At 45.2% G+C, this 22370-nt stretch overlaps 1 long non-coding RNA gene across 1 annotated transcript; it reads right to left on the reverse strand.

Moving 5' to 3' along the window:
• Nucleotides 1-576: 576 nt before the first annotated feature.
• LOC129381995 (uncharacterized) lies at nt 577-21224 on the reverse strand. The gene is made up of 3 exons (XR_008610078.1): nt 21124-21224; nt 18771-20742; nt 577-667 (listed from the first exon to the last, which is right to left on the reverse strand). It is a non-coding gene; the product is annotated as an uncharacterized lncRNA (long non-coding RNA).
• Nucleotides 21225-22370: the final 1146 nt, after the last annotated feature.

Genomic DNA, 22370 nt, shown 5'->3' on the forward strand with positions numbered 1-22370 from the left:
TAGATATATAAACGCGCATACACAAACACGCGCACGAACGTACAAATAGGCGGTAGGACCTCCCTCGATCTTCCGAAAAAAATCCTGACTAAGCTCGTCGTTGGAACAGCGCAAAAGTTGGCGTGCGAACGCGCAGTACCTTGCAACAAAAACCGGTGCGATGTTTTTCACCATGCATATCACGTTTTCGCGCCTAGGCCGGAGTGCAAAAATGCTTTAAAGGTTGTTCACAGAAAATTTCACACACGTAAGTTGGACAATTATGTGAGCGCATGTTGGCTGCCGGAACCAGCCGAATAATGATTGTCGACAAGAGAACTATCGTACCTGCAGTTATGTCAGTGACCGTTAACGGAGCGTCATTTATCACTAACCGTCGTTCACAGCAGCTGCACGTTTTCTATATATGCGGTGCAGACACGTTGATTTAAAAACACTGGAAATATTCAAATGCGCACATTTCATGCGAGGCTTACTTTTACGATTCATTCATACAGCAGACTTAGCATCTTCTTTGTAGCAGCAAATGTGCAAGTGGAAAAGGATACAAGATGCGCGAGCTTCTAGGTCAAATTTATTTCGTACAAGGGAATGGATAACCAATGGCTGCAGGCAGCAGGGCAAGAGTACTGGTTCTTGGAGCCTTGGGGGGCAGGATTCAAATCAACTGGAAAGGCAACGAGCTATTAAGAGTAGTAACAGGTTAATGTTATTGCACTAATCGCAACAAGATGGCAAACTTGCAAATGAATTATTCAAACATTGCAAACTGTAATATGACAACACATTTTGCTTAATCTCTTCGTGCTACTCAGGTCAATTTACTATAAAACAGCGCTTATTAAAGATAAATGAAGAGCTAGACATTCCTCATGTTGACTAAGGCAGATCAAACAAGTAAGAAATTATTGCAGCCGGTAAATGCTGAAGATACCCCAGCTGTCTCATTAGCGCTAGCGCGCGAGGTTTTCGCGTACCACAAAACAATAAACACTAGCACATCAATCAAGGTTAGATGAAAAATTATAACGGCGACCAAAATTAAAATAAACAGAGGGGAGAAAAACCAGACTGCAGCGGGTAAATTGTACCAGCTAGTAATTACTCTGTTTTGAACACACTGTTCTAGACCCGCATAGTCAGAACGATGCAGTCGTACAACACAGCGAATTGGACGAGTTGGTAAGTTAACAGTCTTGGCGTGTATGTACAGTGCGACACAGACATGTCGTTCATTCTTTGTCCCGCGTATGTATCGCACTGCACGTATATGCCGAACATAGTACAAGCAAGCAATCTTATATGCCAAGCGTACGCACCTCAGCGTTAACAGCTGTTACTCGCAATAAATTTTGTTTTAGTGTAAACAAGGCGAATCCACCTATGTAAACAAGGTGAACGCATTTCACATATCCTTCCCTTTCGGAGGCAGTCTCTTCAGCCCATACGGAGTAGCCATACCAGTCGCTGCCGCACGTCTGTGCCTCTGCATGGCACCGCGTAAAATGCTTTGCCACCTTCTGTGCGGTTTCTGCAGTTTGGTGCGCTGCACCCCGTCATACTGGTATACAAGTGTCAATATGGTGTGTTTCGTATCACTTCACCAAGGTCCTTGACTTAATATCGTCGAATACCCTACCTGCGACCTGCAGCCGATGAATGCAACGCACGCTCGACGGTAGGTTGATTGCAATGTCGATGGCACTGACGAAAACGACGAGTCGGCGTCGCGCCCGTAAAGTTGCATTTGCAGCGGCGGAGTTGCACATTTGACGTCATTTTACACCACGTGATAGCGTTCGGCGATTAGCGGTGCGATCGGCACCGGTAATGTTATGCGCAGCTCTGCTATGCTATAAGATATTCACCAAAATAATCTCGAATAGAATAGGGGCAATACTGGACTTTAGTCCAGCATTGCATAAGGGCAATAAGGGCAATACTGGACATTCATGGCATTAATCAGGTAATCGAATAATCCGCAGTGTACAACAAATCTCTGTATATGGCTTTCAGAGGTTTAGAAAAGGCATTTGATTCAGTAGAGATACCACCAGTCAAAGAGACATTACGCAATCAAGGAGTACAGACCACTTACATAAGTACCTTGGAAAATGTGAACGAAGATTCCACAGCCACCTTAATCCTAGACAAGTAGGATGATACCTATAAAGAAAGGAGTCAAACAAGGAGACACGATCCCTCAAATGTTATTCACTGCATTCTTGGATGAAGTATTCAAGCTATCAAACTGGGAACGCTTAGGAGTAAGGATCGACGCAGAATATCTCAGCAACCTTCGATTTGCCGAAGAAATTGTTATATTCAGCAACACTGCAGGCGAGTTGCAACAAATGATAGAGGACTAACTGAGAGAGCGTAAGCGTAGGGTTGATGATTAATATGCCGAAGACAAAAGTAACGATGAATAGCCGGGCAAGAGAACAAGAATTCACGATCGCCAGTCGGCCTCTAGAGTCTACGAAGGAGTACGTGTACCTAGGTCAACTAATCACTGGGAACCCTGATCATGCGAAGCAAATTCACAGAAGAATAAAAATGGGTTGTATCACATACGTCAGACATTGCCAGCTCCTGACTGGAAGCTTGCCATTATCATTGAAAAGGAAGGTGTACAGTGAGGGCATTTTACCAATGCTGACATATGAGGTAGAGAATTGGAGACTGACAAAGAAGCTTAATACAAGTTAAGGATAAGGCATAACGTTAAGAGACAGAAAGAGAGCGGTTTGGATCAGAGAGCAAACGGGTATAGCCGACATTCTGATTGACATTAGGAGAAAAAAAAATGGAGCTGGGCAGGTCATGTAATTCGCAGGTTAGACAACCGTTGGACCGTAAGGGTTACAGAATGGATACCAAGAAAGGGAAACGCAGTCGTGCACGGCAGAATACTAGGTTGAGCGATGCAATTACGAAATTCGCGGGCGCTTGCTGGAATCGGTTAGCGCAAGACAGGGCTAATGGGAGATCGCAATGCGTTCATGGTGCGTTCGTGAGGGTGTGGGCTGCTTCAAAGGAAAATGCGTTCGATGGCAGTCCTGAACGCAGTCGCACTGGAGTGGTCCGCCGCTTCTTCAGGCAGACCATTCCAGTCTCTCGCTGTACGTGTAAAAAACGAATGAGGATGGGATAATGTGCACGCATGCGGGGGGTACACTGACTTTGAATGATGGGTCCGGGATGAATGGCGGTGAGCGGGCGATATAACGCTGTTACCAATCGGGGCATTATAAAATTTGTGATATAGAATGAGCCTGAACACTTGACGTCTCGCTTCTAGTCTAGGAATATTCGCATTAGATTTTAGTGCTGTGACACTTGTATATGAAGAAAAGTCATGGAAGATAAATGTAGCTGCGTGGTTTTGGACAGATTCAAGCATGTTAGAAAGATTAGTATGATGAGGGTCCCAAATTGAGCATGCGTATTCAAGTTTGGGCCTTACCACAGATTTGTAGGCAAGAGTTTTTACCGGAGGATGGGCAAATTTCAGATGTCGCCGGAGAAAGCCTAAGGTGCGGTTAGCCTCGTTAGTTATTTTAGCGATGTGAGAGGACCATGAATGATCTTGCGTTCAGATAAGCCCCAAGTATTTATAACAGGTCACAGATGATATTATTGAATTACCTAAGAGATATGCCGGTCCTACATAAGAATGCCGACGATTGAAAGAGATTAATGAGGTTTTATTTACATTTAATGATATTAACCATGTCTTAGATCATTTTTCAACTGTTTGTAAGTCACGCTGCAGGACAGGGATATCTGAGCTATTGTTAATGGGTCGGTAAATAACACAGTCGTCCGCAAGTAGGCGTATGTTAAAATATATGTCATTAGGAAGGTCATTAAATGTAGATTAAAAAGAGGAGGGGGCCAAGAACAGAACCTTGAGGAACCCCAGAAAGCACAGGAGACGGAGGGGACGAACAGTTATTTGCAAAAACGAACTGTTGCCGGCCGGTCAGAAAGCTGCGCAACCAATTATAAATTAGGGGATTGAGATGCAGGACTGAAAGTTTCAAGCGGTTGTGGGGTACCTTATCAAAAGCTTTCTCGAAGTCTAAAAACAATGAGTCTACTGGTACATTAAGGTCTAATTGGGAACTGATGTCATTTATAAAGAGTGCAAGTTGAGTATCGCAAGATAAATTCTTAAGAAATCCGTGCTGACTATGATGAAAAAAGTTGTTAGAAATTAGAAATCTCATGATGTGGGAAAATATGACATACTTCATCAGTTTGGAACAAACGCTGGTAATGGAAATTGGCCGGTAGTCAAGACAGGACGTTGAAGAAGCTTTTTAGGGGACTGGAATGATCTTACCTGTCTTCCAGTCCTGCAGCACTACTCCAGACAAGACTGACTGTTGAAAAATATGTGATAAGATGACACTAGTGACATCTTTTGTATTCTTAAAAACTTTTGCGTGAATTTCGTCAATGCCAGCCGATGAAGTTAGCTTCAAGGATTCTATTAGTCTGCAAATGCCATGAGGTTCAAACGTGATGGCTGGCATGAGAGGATATTGAGGGTTAGGGAAATAAGGAAGATTGCCTTCAGATTCTTTTGTAAAAACCGAACAGAATGTTGATTAAGTGTTGTTGCAAGTTCAGTATCAGGGATAGGGACGCCATTTTGGTCAAGTATTTTTATCGATTTCTTTGGGCATGAATAGACAACCTTCCAGAATTTGCGAGGGTTATTACGTAGCATATCAGGAAGTGAGGTTGAAAAGAATGATCGCTTAGTTTTGTTAGCTTGTGACTGAAACATTTTGTCAATGCAGCGGTACATTTCCCATGCGCGTGACATGTTAGATTGCTTGGCGATACGATAAAGCTTTTTTTTTATTGTTCAGGCGTTTTAATATGTTATTAAACCAAGGGGATGAGGGCCGTTCCGTTACAGTGATGGTAGGAATATGGGCTTTCGTTAGTTCTTGGAATTTGGGTTTAAACATTAACCAGTTTTCTTCAACGGAACGACAAGTGAACGTTTCAAGAAAGGAGTAGCTGAACTGAGTTAACTTTTCATTGAACGCGACTTAATCCCCTCTGTCTTAGAGCGTTATGATCTTTCTTATTTTGGGGGGATATGCTATATGAAATTGATAAGTAGCGTGAATTACAGCATGATCACTAACCCCGGGCAAAAATGTTCTCAGAAAAGTTGTGAGGATGCGTGGAATATAAGAGGTCGAGCAAGCTGGACGATTGATTTATATGCCTTGTTGGAGTGAAGATGAGCTGAGATAAGCCAAACGTAAGACACGTGTCAAGAAATTCACTTTCTGCGTTGCGCTTCGATAATGTTTGTGCTATGTCAGACGATACTATTGTTGGAAAGTTGAAATCGCCGAACAGAATGATTGGCGCGCTAGGAAAAGAATATGCCAGAGTGCAAAGTGCCTCATGGAAGCATGCAACAAAGCTTTAATCGGCATCAGGAGGACGGTAGCAAGATCCGAATATTAAGGGTGGGTGAGAATTTGTAGTGCACACAAACAGTGTTTCCAATGGAGAGCAGATATCAATCTTGAACCAATGAAGGTCGCGGTTAGTGGCTATTAACACTCCTCCTCCTCGCCTCACATCACGATCGCAACGGAATATACCGAAGTCGGTTAAGGCAATACGAATTTCGGTGTTCTCAATGGTTGTGTTTAACCAAGTTTCAGTTAAAATAAGAACGTTGCTATCTGGTGGAAATAAGGTTAGAAACCGAGTCGAGCTTTGGCAGAAAGCTTCTAATGTTGGTATATAAAATCGAAAGAAGGCATTTTCTTTGTTGTCCGCCAGGATCATTTTTTTGCCTATGATGGTCGTTGGATTACTTTGTCCGTAGAATGATCATATACATAAATGGAGCTGTCCATTATTAACCTGTTGTGACGAAGCTTATAATGTTTGCCTTGAGGTTTTGCAATTGCAACAAGTTTCTTGCGTGCGAGCCGCGTGTTTGGTGAATAGTCTGGTGATACGCTGAAATCAGTGTATTTCAGTTTACCCGAGTTTGCCAGAATGCGCTCTTTAACTTTGAAGTGCGCGAACTTGGCAATGATAGGTCTTGTTTTGTTTACATCAAAAGAGCCAATCCGGTGAGCGCGTTCAATGTCAACTGGCTGCAAATCAACGTTGAGCTTCGTTTTGCAGAGTTCACTCCCCAAACCCTCGGCTTTATTCCAAGTTTCATCCGGGTTGTCGGTTATGGCATAAAATAGAAGGTTTGATCTGCGGGCATTATCTTCGTAGGCATCCATTTTTGAGAAAAATTTGGAAAGCTTATCTGCGTTTTCGTTTGCGACAGCTTCAACGTCATCTAACTATTCTTTCAGTGCGGGAGCGGATGAACAATCCTGCTCAATTTTTAGGAGGCGGTTCCGAATTTCTTCAAACGCTTCGTCATTTTGCGACAACTTGGCGTGGATATGTTTTATTTCATTAAGTAACGATGACTGTCCTGACTTCAGTTCTTCAAGCGCGGTCATTATTTCGCCAACTGCTTCATTACCAATTGTTTGATTGGGTGCGGAACGAAGAGTAGGTTTAGTTCGACATAGCTCGACAGAACTAACAGCGATAGAGCAACCTCGGCACAGTCATATGCAATGGATAAACAAAAGCGTGGGCTCGGCATCGCTAAGAGCGCAAGATAGCGAGTACGGGGGGCGTATAAAGAAAAGCAATTCGTTACCTGCACGGCAAAAAGGCGATGAGTTAGAGCGAAGCCCATAGCAGTTGCTTTGCCGAGCCCACTGAAGAGCAGTTCGAGCGCGCCGCGCCTTTTATCATCTTGGCTTGATGCTGTTGGCGATGCTTGATGCTTGAAGTTAGGCTCACTGTCCATTCAGTATTACATCAGCTGCCGGGGTCCCGTCAGACTCTTGCTCGTCCTTCTTGCGGGAATTTTCTTCGATATATGAGCCGGAGCGTCGGGTCGCATTGAAGGATCAATGTTCCACTTTCTCTGCTGATACACCCTAGGAATCAGCAGAATGTTCCTGCGTATCAAGACTCTCAATCAAATGCTCCTTGAAAAGCTATACTCGCACATATGTGCTTAAGGCGTTTTTTCAGGATGGTGATGTGTAAGCTCACATTTTTTTTTTGAATGTTCTGGGCCTCACGGCGTCAAAAGCACCAATATTTTTGCACATGGCTTGCATATTTCTAGCCGAACACCACGTAATGCCTCTCCAGATTGTTTTCTTCTCTGCAAGAACACTTTCCCTGTGCCTTGAAGCCTGAGCAGCTCTCTATTCAGAAACATCACTGGGTAGTATTCTCCTAGGTTCTCAAACGTTTAAAAATATTGCGGGAACTCGTAGAACTGCAGTCAGTGCGAGTGCAGCGTACCGTACCCTTCGACGTGCTAACATACGATATCATATGAATGATCACTTTTGAACATGGCTCATTCAAACAAGAAAGATCACACTTTTATTCACTCTCTCAACGTAAGTTAACCATTTTCTTTCACGCTTTAGTGTGAAAACAAGTCATTTTAAATATTACTGGCACGGAGTAAGAACAGGATGAATAGCAGACGACCCACGCTTTGCGACATGCCTGTGATCGCAGCGCCACCCCAGCTGCCTTGACGCGGAGAAGCAGTGAACTACGCCGGTAAGCACATATACCAATGTACCTTCCGCAACGCTAATTTCCAGACACCATTGTGAGGCATACACATGAGCAGGATGGGTACATATAATCCTTCACTGAAATTCGCCATGCCGACCGACAGCTACGTGCCGCTATGAAAACTTAAGCAGTGCATGTGCAGGCGCGGCCACTGCTAGTTGGAACACGGAGTCCGAGACACGGCTCCGCAGACTGCCCTACCATTGGCGCCTTATGAACTATTGCAAAGCAAGCGCAATCAAAGCAATTGGCAAAATGCTCGGGGAGTCGTCTGCTATGGTGAGCCGTCCATCTTGACTTCAAGGGGCACCAGTGGTGGCGTTTTGCGGAGCGCTGTCATGGGATCTTGTGTTAGCAGTGGCCGCTAGGAGTACATTTACAATTTCGGCAGTACGGTGCATAAACGCACGCAAAATTCGGAGGACGCTTAACCTTCGCCTTTAAGAATGGAACACGATAGCAGTCAAAGAGCCCTGACTGCGTCTCACACTTCCCATCAACAGAAGCTTAAGTAATCGTTATGTAGTGCAGCTAATGTAACCTAAGACGAGCTTTCCAGTACGAACGCGGCCTCTTGCGTAGGTCGAACCCGCACATAGTGCACAGCCGCGCCAAAAAAAAATTACATCAAATTCAGGTTTCTGGTATGGTTTCGCACATTGAAGTCTCAGAATATTTTACACAAAAAGCATGCTTTGTCGGTGTTTTGTTTCATGACATTTGTTTGTAAGCTGCTATTCGCAGAATTCCGAGGAATAACTTTGTCAAAATTGCATTTTGAGACAAGGTATCAACAAAGTTAGTGATATAATGGTATGGCAATATAAGCTGCACATGCCGCGTGTCATATAGCAAGGCGTGGCATATGCATATGCCTAAATATGTACAGCAATCTTTGCTCACGCGGTCCGCCACTCGCCGTGGTTGCTCAATGGCTATGGTGTTGGGCTGCTGAGCACGAGGTCGCGGGATCGAATCCCGGCCACGGCGGCCGCATTTCGATGGGGGCGAAATGCGAAAACACCCGTGTACTTAGATTTAGGTGCACGTTAAAGAACCCCAGGTGGTCGAAATTTCCGGAGTCCTCCACTACGGCGTGCCTCATAATCAGAAAGTGGTTTTGGCACGTAAAACCCCATAATTTAATTTTTTTTTAACGCGGTCCGCCGACGCCGGACGCCGACATTGAATTTTCTGTGAGCCGGGGCCCTTAACGCTAGCGTTACAATTCAGCACTTTATCTGAAGCACCGTATATTTCCGTGAACTAGGTAGCTTTGCGGCCACGCCTACCAATAATCCGTATTTCACAAATGAATTCGTTCCGGAAGGAATAAAAGATGGCTGCTACCGATCGCTGACCGCATGCGATCGCTGACCGCGATCCTACCGGTACATACTTCTTCATCCGGTTATCTGTTTTCAATGCCCTAGCTCGGCCCCATTGAAACCCTGTGCACTTGAGCGTGCTCCTGACTTATTGTCAGTCAGTTAGATAAGAAAAACCGCTCAATGTAGGAAATGTTGCTCGTTTTGAAGGCAAACAAGTTTGTCCTCTTATAAACGAGGAGAGCGTTTGATCGGGCTGCCCAGGCAACGCAGCAAGTCACTTGCAGGATGCGTGCGTCGGCGATTACGTAAATTTGATGTCAGTAGATAGGAATAAAAACAACTTGGAATAGTTTTATGTCATAGGCCACTTGCTGTGTGCTGGGAGTCTTCAGTGTAGTGAAAAATTGTCATTATGCATTCTCTTTCATTTACTTTATTTTTATAGAAACAATTTAACTACCATTCAAACGATTACGAACTACATTCATTCGCCATAAAGTTGAAAAAACAATTGATGACACGCCTTGGGCAGCAACCAGTATAACTTGCCCTACTAGCGTCATATCGTCACCTCGAGTCACGTTGTCAGGGGCAGCTGAAAACTCAGCCGAGTGGCATGCTGCGATCGGTAGGGACGTACTTTTTTAAAATCTGATAATAAAATATACACTTTACGCGGAGCACTTAGATGCGGCAATAAATGATGAGAATGACGTACCCTAACGACTCAGTGCATTTGTAAAAAAATATTGATGATTGTTTCAGGGTACCCCTAAGATTCGGATGCCTTTGGCTATCTTTTGGTTCGCACCGCCATTGTAAAAGAGAGAAGCACACAAGAGGTCTTTCTTGCGATCACGTGTTTTACTATCGCTGCATCATCGTCTCCCTCTCCCCGCGCCCGCAGTCCGACCGCGCAAGCGTAAGTGTGTCTTTTTATCTTCATTACAATGTACACATATATTGCCGCCAGGATTACGAAAATGAAAAACGCCTGCTACATCCCAGCAGTATCCCTAGGACCCGCCACACCACAAGTGTCAAGCAAGACATCGCAAAAAGACGCAGGGCCACACGTGCCCACACCACGTGGTGGCAGACCGGCGGATGACTGGCACGTGACAGGAGGTGATGAAGAGTAGAATGACGTTCGGAGAAGCGATGTTCAGTCCGCTGAGTTGATGGGCACAGTATCATTTCATTTTATTTCAATTTATTTCCTCATAAAACCCATGATGGGGTATTATATAATGGCTGGAATCACCTAAATAACCATGAATAACAATGACCCATGTGTTTATATACAAAAGAAAGTTATTTAAATTTTCAACGAATGATGATGCGCATGTGATATCGAGGATATGTTGATGAAGACCGTGCCAATTTTTAGCTGCACGGAGGAAGAAGGAAGCTGAAAAAGCAGCAGTTCGGGCACGTGAACGAAAAAACTTGAAGGTTGTGGTTGGTGCGGTGAGAAATGTATGACGCTGGCATGATGTAAGGTGCAGGATTGAGTGATGAGCAATAGAACTTGTGGTACAGCAATGGGGTGGCTATGCGATGGTGAACTGAGAGAGGCGATAAGGCAGATTTAGTTTGCAGAGCTGAAACACTGGCGTCATACGAATAATAAGAATGCATGAATCTTGCAGCACGATTTTGGACTGCTTCTAGATCATTTATGAGGTTAACATGATGCGGGTTTCATATGACGGATGCATATTGTAGTTTAGGTCGAATGAGCAATTTGTAAGCAAGCAATTCCACGTAATGGGGGCGTGCGAGGTGAAGATGACGTTTAAGAAATCCCAGTGTTTTGTTGGCTGATGAAATCACGTTAGTATTATGTTCATTCCACGTTAGATCACTACATAATATGATGCCTAAATATTTGAAAGATGATACGGATTGTACGTACTCGTTAGCGATTGTGTATTGAAAGGCATAAATCTGGTGTCAATGGGTAATGGAAAGAAGCTTGCGTTTGACAAGGTTAAGGATCATGAACCAAACTTCACTCCATTGTTGAATGTGCTTAGGATGTGCGTTCGAGGGCTTCTTGATCCATAGTGTGAGTAACTCGGCTGTATATGACGCAGTCCTCAGCAAACATTGCAATTTGGCAAGATACATGTAGCGGGAGGTCGTTTATATATGTAAGAAACAAAAGAGGGGCGAGAACAAAGCCTTGTGGGATACCTGATGTTACAGGAAGAAGTTGGAGGACAGATTGAGAGCGATTAGTTTAGAACGTTTTTATCCACATTAGTACGTTAGAATGTATGCTTAACCGAGAGAGTTGTATTAACCGTTGATGTGGAAATTTGCCAAATGCTCTAGCGTAACCCAGAAAAATACCGTCAATGTGAAAGTTAGTATCCAAGTCAGCATGTAAATCATTGAGAAACATGGCTAGTTCTGTTTCGCATGAATACCCCTTGCAAGGCGCGCGCTGGGATGGATGTAAGAAATTCTTAGCGTCTAAGTTCATAATGTGAGAGTATACGATATGTTCCATGATTTTCCAAGGGACGCTCCTGAAGAGATCTGGGAGAGTAGCTAAAAGGACGATGTTTATTACCTGATTTGTAAAGCTGAACGACCTTCCCCGTTAGCCAGTCTTTAGGAATGACACCTGTGGAAAGTCACTGTGAAAATAAGAATTTCAAATACATTGCAGCATTGCACTTCGTATATTTAGTAGTTTTGAGCTGATTTGGTCGATGACGGCTGACAAGGAAAGTTTAATTTTCTCAATTAAGGACGAGATGCCGCTTGAAGCAAAGGTTATCGCATCCATCGGTGACGAGGTATTAGTAGGTGGTATCCATGAAGGCGGGTTGTGCTCTTGCGTGAAAACTGTTGAAAATGCGCTGTTGAAGATGTTAGCACAGTCTATGTCGGAGACTGGTTGACCCAATGAATTAGCGAAAGCGATTGAGGGCGTTGGTGCAGGGTTGATAATGCGCCAAAATTTCTTTGGGTTATCGCATAGCATGCGCGGCAGGTTGCTATTCAAGATAGCGTATTTTGCGTCGGTGACCGCACTGAAGTATTCTTTTTTGGCATAGTAGTATTTTTCCCACGCCTCGAGGCTTCCTTTTAGTTTAGCAGCGCGACCAAACTGCTCCTTTTTGCTTTCGAGTTTGTTTTTTACTGTCTTGGAAAACCAAGGTTCAGAATGATTTTCAGGAAACGTTATTCTGGGGATGAATCCTTGTGTTAGGTCCTGTATTTTATTCTTCAATATAACCCTGTTGTCGTTAACCGATCTCTGGTTAAAACTGGCTTCGAAGGGATGGAAAACGTTGCTCAATTTGTCAATTATGGCGTCGTAATGACCGTTAACATACAAATTGATTATTTTCTTTCGTGTTTCATGGCACTCGGCGGGGAAGAAAAAATCTGCTTGAATAACAATATGGTCGATAATGGGCTCTTATATACGTAATGGATGATAAGCTGTCTGGATGAGTGCTCAGTATTAGGTCTAAAATGTTGCTGGAATTGCCTACGACGCGTTTTGGGCTGATTATTAGTTTATTGAGGTTAAAGTTCAAACAAACATCGAGAAATTTTTTTTATTCTGTGCTGATTAGCTGTAAGTGAGCTTGGGTATGCCAATCTAAACTTGGGTAGTTAAAATCACCGGAGAGAAGAACATGCGCGTTCAGAAATGATTTCGTCAGTTCGTTTAGCATGTTGCTAGGCTCATGGGAATATATTGGGTTAGCATTCGGAGGCCTATAACATACGCCGATAACAACGGAGTATGGCGAAGTACTACACAGAAGCTACAGTATCTCCAAGTCGGATATGATATTGATGGGTGAACATGATAATTCTGGTCGAGCAGCGATCAATACGCCACCCCCTCATGAACGTGTGCCATCGTTTCGATAAATGGAAAAATTCGGCAAGTCAGCAAGAATTTCAGAATCAGCGATATCGTTAGTAAGCTAGCTTTCGATTAGTATCAGCAAACTGTTCTTAGATGACGGGACTATGATTGACAGTCCTTCTCGTTTCGTCATAAAATTGGAAATATTAGTGAAGGTTACAGAGAAAGAAAGAGGATTGCATACTATGGGACCGGACCGGCTACTGGCTAATTTTGCGAAGGACAACCGCTATGATATTTCCCTAACCGTCTCAGATGAGTCATCGTACACGAAGCGTTTCGTACCGATGTGTAGTGTCTCGTAGTGAACTGAAAATTTAACACCTTTGGATTTTGCGAATGCTACAATATGACTGCGCGCATTGGAGATGACGAGAGACGTCTTCACAGGTAATATAAGATGTCTTCTTTAGTGTCCGGGCATTAGAATGAATAGGGTCTTTAGTTTTGTAGAAGATGAATTTAGCCATTATTGGGCGGGGACGGTTATCAGAATGGCGTCCGAGACGATGTGCACGTTCGATTTCTTTGGGGTCGATTGTTATGTTAAGGCGATCCTGGCAGTGACGAATGATTACGTCTTGAGCGTAGGTATATCTTTCAGTCTTATTAGCGTATTCAAGGCAATAAAACATTAGATTATTCCGTCGACATCGATTTTCGGCGTCGTCTAAACGTGTTTCAAGTGCAGAGGCTAAGCAGGCTGTCTGGGTGACGTTAGTTTGGATGGAGTCAATGTCTTTTGAGGGTTATACGGGTTTTGTCATTCTTTCATTCAGATCAGAAATGGTTTTTTGTGTCTTTAGAAGCTGGCTTTTTACTTCGCCAATCTCGGTGATGAGTGGAGGTTCGGACGAAAAGCAGCGTATTCGGCATGGTATGGCCAATGTCTGGGCACAGGTTCGCCCAGAATAAGTTAGTTGAGTTCGGGCCGCCACCTGAGGCCACCACAACTAAAACTGCCAACCATAATATTATAATGAAACAACAAAACAATGAAAGTCTCGCCATGTATGTACATTAAAGACATGTCCCACATGATCCGACAAACCGACCCCAACATGGCCGAGGAAAACAAATTGCGGCACCTAATGCGCGGTGTGAAATATGTGCTCTTTGCCGGTGTTCGTAATCCGCCCCGCAATGTAGCCGATTTTTTATTAGAAGCCATGACGATGAAGACGACATTGCAGCTGCGCGGAAGGCAATACTACAGGGATGTAAGCGCCGCATCATTTGACTTTGGGTCAGGTGCCCTCCCTAACAACATCAACGTCCTACGTAAAATGGTGAGGTCTGTCGCAAGGGAAGAACTTCAAATCATGCAGCTGGCCCAAAGCTCTCCAGCGTTGCTCTCACTTGCTGATGTCGTACGCGAAGAAGTGTGGCAAGGTGAACCAGAGGCTCAGGTACGACACCGCGCACACCCATATCGTCATCCGCGGATATCGTGTCCAAGTTTTACGGCAGGACCTAGGACGCACCGAACCTCGACGAAGTACCGCTATGGACCAGATTCCTCGCTGTAAGCCGGCCCTGCCGGAAGAAAGACTATGTGAAAGCGATGTATGGCGTACAGCAGACCGGCGTCCCCTGTGCTAATACTAGTGGACACGGTGGCCACCTGTATGAGGAATGTCATTATTGCCGAGCGGGACTGTGTAGCTTCTGTGTGAACGCACCTTACTCTGGAAACAGTGAGAGTCCTTATGAAATCAAAGCACGTTTATCTATGCTCCAAAGTATTCCCAACCCCCGGCAACGTGAACCTCGATCAGCAGCGCCTATGCGCTATCGGTCGCCGAGTCTATGTTCCATTTCCCCGAGGCTTCCCTCACAAAGTCCGCGACAGTAAAACCAAAACCAGCTACCTGTTAATGCAAAGCCACTGACACCCAGAAAACTGAAGGCTCGCCATCGCTGACCTGATAAGACGACGCAGTGAGGCAGCGACGAACAAGGGCAGTGATGCCGACGTTACTTCGGAGTAGCCTGTCATCATCGACGACTTCGAAGTGACTGCGTTGATTGACACTGGTGCGGATTATTCAGACTTTAGTAGCGTATTCGCCAGGAAGTTGAAAAAGACATTAAGTCGTTGGACCGCGTCTCAGATACGTAAAGCCGGGGGACACGTAGTCGACCACGTAGGAATGTGCGCAGCAAGAATCGGAATTAGAGGCTTTATGTACGCCAGCAGCATTATCGTTCTCCCATGTTCCCGTGTTCTGATTCTGGGCATGGACTTTTAGCAAGTGAATGGTGCAATCATTCGTATGGAAGAATCCCACGTGTTGTTTTCTACGGAAAATTCTGTTGGATTTTCTGATACGCAACACCCACATATTTCGTCTCTCCGTATTGCGGATGTAGACGTGAAGCTGACGGCACGGTGCAGGGTGACTGTCGTTATAAGGAGCGACGTATTTCCTGACCATGAGGGACTTGTAGATGTAAATATCGGGCTGCAACTGGAAAAGCAAGTATGTGCGGCAAGGGGCCCAGTTCACTTGCGTAACGGATTGACAAACTTTGGCAGCCAGGCCCAACACGTAGCGAAGGGAACAGCTGCAGCGTCTCGTCAAGACTGTGCACAAGTTACGCATGTGTCAGCTCTCGATACAGCATAACCAGCTGCTATTATATTTGGCGGTGTTCTGGAATATATCGGTATTAACCGAGAGCTGTCATCGCCACAAAGATATGAGATTGTGAGCTTGGTCAACGAGTTCGCTTAGTGCTTTTGTACTTCATCGAAAGTTCGTTGTACTCCCATCGCGAAACAACGCATCGTCGTTGAACAACCCGAAAGAGTAGTGCGCCAACACCAGTACCGAACGGTTCCAAGAGGAAAGGAAGCAATAAGAAGTCAAGTATAAGAAATGTTCAAGGACGACTCAATACAGCCATCCCATATCCCGTGGAGATCAGCGGTAGTTCTGTGGAAAAAGAAGGATAATACTCTACAATTTCGCGTCGATTACAGAAAGCTCCGTCCTTTTCACGAAGTGGGATGTTTATCTACTCCCAAGCATCGATGACACCTTGGATAAACTACGCGATGCTCACTTCTCTTCTTTTATTTTTAAAAGCGGGTACTGGTGGATAGAAGTGGATGAGCGAGACCGCGAGAAAACGGGATTTGTGACACCCGATGATGTAAACGAATCTAAGATGTTTCCATTCGGTCTGTGTTTCGCACCCGCGACGTTCCAGCGCATGATGGACACTCTTCTCTCCGGACTGAAATGACAGTCGTGCCTCGCCTACCTTGATGATGTGGTGGTCGTCTCCTCTCCATTCGAGCAGCACGTGCAACAACTGAAAGCAGTTATTGATGCAATTCGCACGACGGCCTCGACCATAACACCAGAAAAATGCCACTTTGACTTTCGCGAGCTGCGTTTTTTCGGACTCTTTGTCAGTGCTGAAGGCGTCCGCCCGATCCCGGGAAGATCACCGCAGTGGAGAAGTCTCCAAAGCCAGGGACAAAAAAACCTATCAGATGTCTCGTAGGACTGTGTAACTACTACGGACACTTCGGGCATGACTTCTCTAACATTGCGGAACCGTTCACACGACTTACAAAAGAATATTTCCGTTTCCTGTGGCAGAAAGATCAAGAAGATGCCTTCTCTGAGCTACGACGGCATTTTCACAGTTACCTTACGTTGGCCAATTTTGATGAACATGCCGACACAGACATCCATACCGCCGGGAGTAACGTTGATGTCGGCACAATGCTTATTGCAGCGAAGATTTTTTTGTCTCTTCTCCCGACTTTCCGGGTGCACCTGCTTCGATGGTTATGCCGGGGTTTCTTGCAACATCACCAGGTTGCGCTCGCCGCCTGTTCTTGATAAAACCCCTGAAACTTCGTAAAGTAGTGCCACTCTCCTCCTCCGCCTTCACTCCTCCTCGTTTCTCCTCTCTTTCACGGTCCCTCCTCGACCATGGCGCCGCCTACGATGCTCGAGCGCAGCAGACGACCTTTCGCAGAGTGAATGCACGCATAGCAAGGCAGTGCTCTTTAGGCGTTCACGTTAGCTTTCCAGCTCCGCGTAACTTCGTGTACAGCATAGAATATCTATTCGGATGCTTATACAAATTCGGTAACGGCAGCTTTTGTTTCATTTTTTGATAACTATTTCTTAAAAAAGTACCTAAAGGAGTGTTAACGCTGTGCGGTGCGACTGCGAATGTATCGCGTGCCCTACAATTAGGTACGCAGCATTTGTCAAGGGCGTGTCGCAAGATCTTGTTGCGAATGCTTGTAACGAACACGTTTACTATCGAATGACAACCTCTTGGCTTCAAGCAAGCCCTCAGCCTAAAGAATCCGCGCCGCCCTTACCATGTGAATTCGCGGCGCGTATCAGCTATGACGTACAAAGGCTGACGGAGATCACTGCTCTGGAGGTTCGAAAGTGTATTACAAGCTACAGTGCCACCAACGTGCGTGCTTGCCAATCTAAGCGCGCGCAAAGCCTCAGAGGTGGGCGCTGGTGCTATTATGTTTCTCGTCTCTCAACGCCGACAGAAATACCGCGTGCCGATCATCGAGTCGGGACTGTGCGTACACAAGAAAATAAAATGAGTTTTTAGCATTCGTGCGCGAAGCGGGAGCGCGATAACAATGCTTGGCTAAATCTCAAACAAGACCACGGTGGCCTTCAGTAATTTTTTCAGGTTAATGACTTATCACGAGTAACACTTCATCGTGCGTTGGTTCGTCCGTTTACTAAGTGACGTACGTGTCGCGAACCGAGTTGCACTGAGGTGCATGCATTGAGGACGGTTGCACTCCCTTCGAAGTAACATTTGCGGGACATGACTTTATTAGTGAAGTCATGATTGCGCGAAAAATCCCCCCGCCATGACGCGGCCGAAATTGCGACAAGTGAAATGATGTTTTATCCATAGGTTAAAATGATATGAAACGGCATTCGAGTTGCAAGTTAACAGTTTATTTTCAGCACAGATGCATTACAGATTTGCCTTTGCAGTCACAAGTCCGTGTGCACCATTTATTGTCTCATTGCGTAAATAAACGCACCAGCCTAAGAGTCCTACAGCAAGCGCGTCTCAATTAGGCATAGTGACTGTAGAAACTAATAGTGGCATAGACGAGCAAGCGAACGACTATATGAGCGCGCGAACTAAACGAGCGAGCAAACGACTAACGAGCGCGCGAACGAACGAGCAAACGACTAAGCACGAACGACGACTAATCCAGCCAGCGAACGGGCGGGCGACCGCACGTTTTCTTTTCGAGTGCTCCACCGCCGCATCTTAAGCTTCGCACACTTTAAAGTTCACGTGAATTAGCACATACGTCTCAATTACCTATGATGCGGTCGCTCGACGACGAACGCACCGCGTAACACGGTTTCGGGAGAGCACGCACGCTTTTCATCGGTGCCTCTGTATCGCAAAACCACCGGGCGACCGCCAACGAGGAACACGAACAAATGTGGCAAACAACGCTAGTCTATTTAAAGAAGGCTAGTAAATAACCACAAAAGGCAGAGAGTTGCTCTCCTGAGGCGCTTTCATGATCGAGACTGAAATTTTATCGAAAGGACTGCACTGAATCTTAAAAATTTCGTTATCACGTTATCGCACGCAACCTCGCGTGCCCGCGAACTCACGCCGCTTGGCGTTCAAAACGATTAAGCGCACCAAATATGCCTAACACGACCACGTAGTGCGCATATAAGCAAAGCAGATGTTGCATAAAAATCATGTTAAAGCGTGCGTACAAATGACAACATGCACAGTGAACTGTGCAATATCTACTACGTTATTGCTCGCACAACAATACGCAAGCCTGGCCCATACAATATTCTGAGAGAGCCACAACTTACATCACATAGTCGCGCGGAGGAAGTTGGTCGGAAGTTCTCCCTCCCGATTTGGTGAAGCCATGTCTTTCTTCTTAACCCGTTGCGCTTACCGGACGGTATCGTGAACATATTCTTGCCTTTGCTAAAACTATATTGGCATCCGAACGCGCAGCAGGTCATGGTAACAGAAAATTACGTGAAGCGACGTCGCACTTGCCACAAAACATCCTTCAAGGCGTTCGCAAGATCAAAACAACACAGAATAGGAACGGAAGGAATGCCGCCAACAAGCGCCGCTTCTCGAGCAAAGATGGCACTGAAGCGCGACTGTAAACAAACGAAGCCGGCTCAAGGGGCCACGTGATGCCATTAGGCCAATAGCGACGCGGCGTCGGCTTCGGCCAGAGCGCTGGAGCAGGAGGCGGCATTCTTCAAAGCGTGGCAGTACTTTACAAAGTTTAAGGGGCTTTAGTTCTTGATCGCGCGCGCTGCTGGGTTTATTGCAACACCACTAGCTGACGCTCGCATCCGCGCATCCCGGTTGGGGCCTCCGCGGTAGCGCTTCATAGTTTATGTTTATGGCATGTGCTGTGCTTGCTTTCCTATGCGACAAAAATGCAGGTGTTCGGCTGCGGAGGTCGCGTACTGGGTTGTGATATCGTAAACAATACAATGGTCCATAGCGAGAAGAGAGCACTCGAAGCTGGCGTCTGAACAGCATGCTCACTATGTATGCACAAGGAGCACGTAAGCAGGCGCGAGCAAAATTGCTCCAACACGTCCACTCAGTGTCGAGGACCTCTAGGCCCGAATGAAGTGCCGCGCGGAAAAGAATCGTGTTCTCTACGCACCAAAATGAGGTTCAGAACGCTGCCGCCATGATGCGATGTGCCACGTGAAGCAATGCTAATGCTGAACCCTCTCAGATAATTTGAACAGTGACGCGTAACAACGCCTCAGGCAAACACGTGTCCCTCTATGGTCTATGGACTAGGCAGCTAAGCAGCAGTGGTTCAACCATACAAGGTAAGGTTAACGTTATTAACAATATAATATTAACAAGATATGGCAAACAGGCGAGCTTTTTGTAGTATGGGAGGAAACACACGTCATCATCATGACCAATGCTGGGAAACTACCTAAGATTCCGAGAAACCTCCGCGCAATTTACATGCCAATTGTGCACTACCGCCTCTCCAGAAGCCCGTCAGTGTCAAAGACGTTGCTTGAAGAGCGGCATATCAGATACAGAGTGTCACATACCCAGTGACCCAAGTTAGTACGATGATTGGTTCTAAACCCGGTTTTCACACCACACCAGTCAGATGCGCTGCCCATTCCACCATGATCTATTCAGTGGCCCAGTTGGTGAGAAAACATTCGAGACATAGATTAGTAGGCAGTAGCTAAATAGACACAGTTACCCCCAGGAAAGTGCGTGAAGCAGTCTAAGAAAGGTAACCGCATTAAAAACTGCATCAGAATATAATTGTGGCGTTTCTAGCGGATAAACATAATCATTACAAAAGAACACCCGTTACATAGGATGACAATAAGCGAAGTTGTAACATAGCCATCAGTTGTAAAGTATATAATTACACGATCAAGAAGCTTCCCTTTACATTGATTCCAACATGTGCGCTCGATCTGCAGACTTATGTATTCATACAATGTTGCGCTATACATCTCATGAACAACGGCTTTATATCATTCTGACTGCACAGAGGAACAAAGCAGAACTATTTTCTGCGGAGATTGATTAATCCATGCCGGGAGCTGCTGGTATTTCCTTTTGCCACTCAGTAAAAAACCGGCATCGACATGTTCCAGTGATACAAGTGCCGGATAACGCTCCATCGCGATTGCAGCCAAGATCACACGTAGATTCCACGCAATTTTCTTCATCGGAGCATCCTTCCCGGATGAGCACCATCACAACCAGTGTAACTGCCCGCATGGTGGTCTTTTTCGACATCACAGCTGTGGCCAAGAGCTGCATAAAAAGACAGATCATTAGTGCATTCCCGAGAAGTTAGGTGGTTTTTTCGCCAGATGCAGTAAAATCGTTAAAGTTTCATAATTAAATAAAGTCATTTATGTAATGCTAAAAAAGGAATTCAGTGCCAAAATATTTTTTTGAAAGGTGATCACTTCTACACCAGATCAGGCGTTCCATTTTACACAGAAGTCATGCATTTAATTAACTCTCGTGTAGCTGCTGCAGAGGTTAAGAAAGTAAAGCGTAACAACCTGCACAATGCATGAGTAAGATGTCTTACTTCTTTTACCAGCAAGATGTTAACGCAAAAATGTTAAACAGCAATGTTCTGGACATCAAGTTTGTAAGATTATGTAGAGGAGCACCATCATTTACCTGGCGTGACGATCCACTGTCAGTGTCGGAAAATGCTGGAAGCCGAGCGCATTACGTGTACAAATTCTTTGTGCATATGGCCCAGCAGAAACCGATCTTATTTCTTTCACACATACGTATAGAGGAGGAGAGGCCGTCTTCTTTTCTTCTATATGAAAACTTCCCCCGCGGGATATATGGACTGGTGAGAGGTTTATTGGCATAAAGTATAAGTAATAGTATCATGTAAATGCTGCTTGAATGTACATCTGACTTTAAAAATCCGTTGGAGAGCTCGAGAGGCAACAATTACAAAAGTATATAGAGGTTGGTTTACCCTTTATAAAAATTCGCATATGCGTCGAGTTTCCTTAAACGCTTGTCTTGATCAAAAGAAACCTCTAAAGTGAAACATACAATTATTTCTTTTGTTTATCTAGCGAGAAGCCGGCACGAAGCTTGCAATCAAAGCTTTTTTAAGGAACTAATCCTTGGGTCACGCTTGAAATACTGAGGGTACGTATTTCACTGCCGCACTGAAGTCTAAGGTGGGGTGCAAAGATTACACAAACAAAATTCGCATTCGTTCACACACTCAGCGTATTTACTCGGAAGCTGTATTTTGGCGTCTACAAATTTTTTGGCGTGCGACTGCTTCGCTTATGTTCTGAGGGCAAGATGAAGTAGCGAAGCAATGCTTGGAATTATTTGATCCGCCACCAAAGATCGATGCTGCTTTATCTTTTTAGATACGTCTGCTCTAGGTTCGTCGAATAGCTCTTATCTTAGGCTCTACTGTCTTAGAAGTGATGAGGTAGTGAAATATTCGCCTAGCCCACCTAATTGGTATTTTTCACTTCTGTATGTGGCGAGGTAGATATCGATCTGTACATGAATCCCACGTCGGCCTTATGTTTTCACCTTATCGCGAATAGTGAACGGTGTTATAGGGTATCAGTATATCAGCTGGAGCCTTTGCTGAGAAGCAACAAGTTGGAGGGTGCATGAGGTGTCACATTTAGCAGAGCGCGCTTTGGGATGCCATCAAGTTTATGTAGCAGCCAACGTCAACCTCCTCGGCCTCCTTTTATATACATATGGCGCACTCCAACACGTGTGTCGCGTGCTGCAAGCTGCGAGGTCAGAAGAAGAAAAAGAGCTTCTTCGGATCCTGCCAGCGGTCTGAACGGTTCGCAGGCCTTTCGCTCGCTGGCTCACACATTGTTGTAATGGATTTATTCTCAGTCCCTGTGACGCGATTGTACGGC

Source organism: Dermacentor andersoni, chromosome 10, assembly GCF_023375885.2.
Source record: "Dermacentor andersoni chromosome 10, qqDerAnde1_hic_scaffold, whole genome shotgun sequence".
Classification (NCBI taxonomy): domain Eukaryota; kingdom Metazoa; phylum Arthropoda; class Arachnida; order Ixodida; family Ixodidae; genus Dermacentor; species Dermacentor andersoni.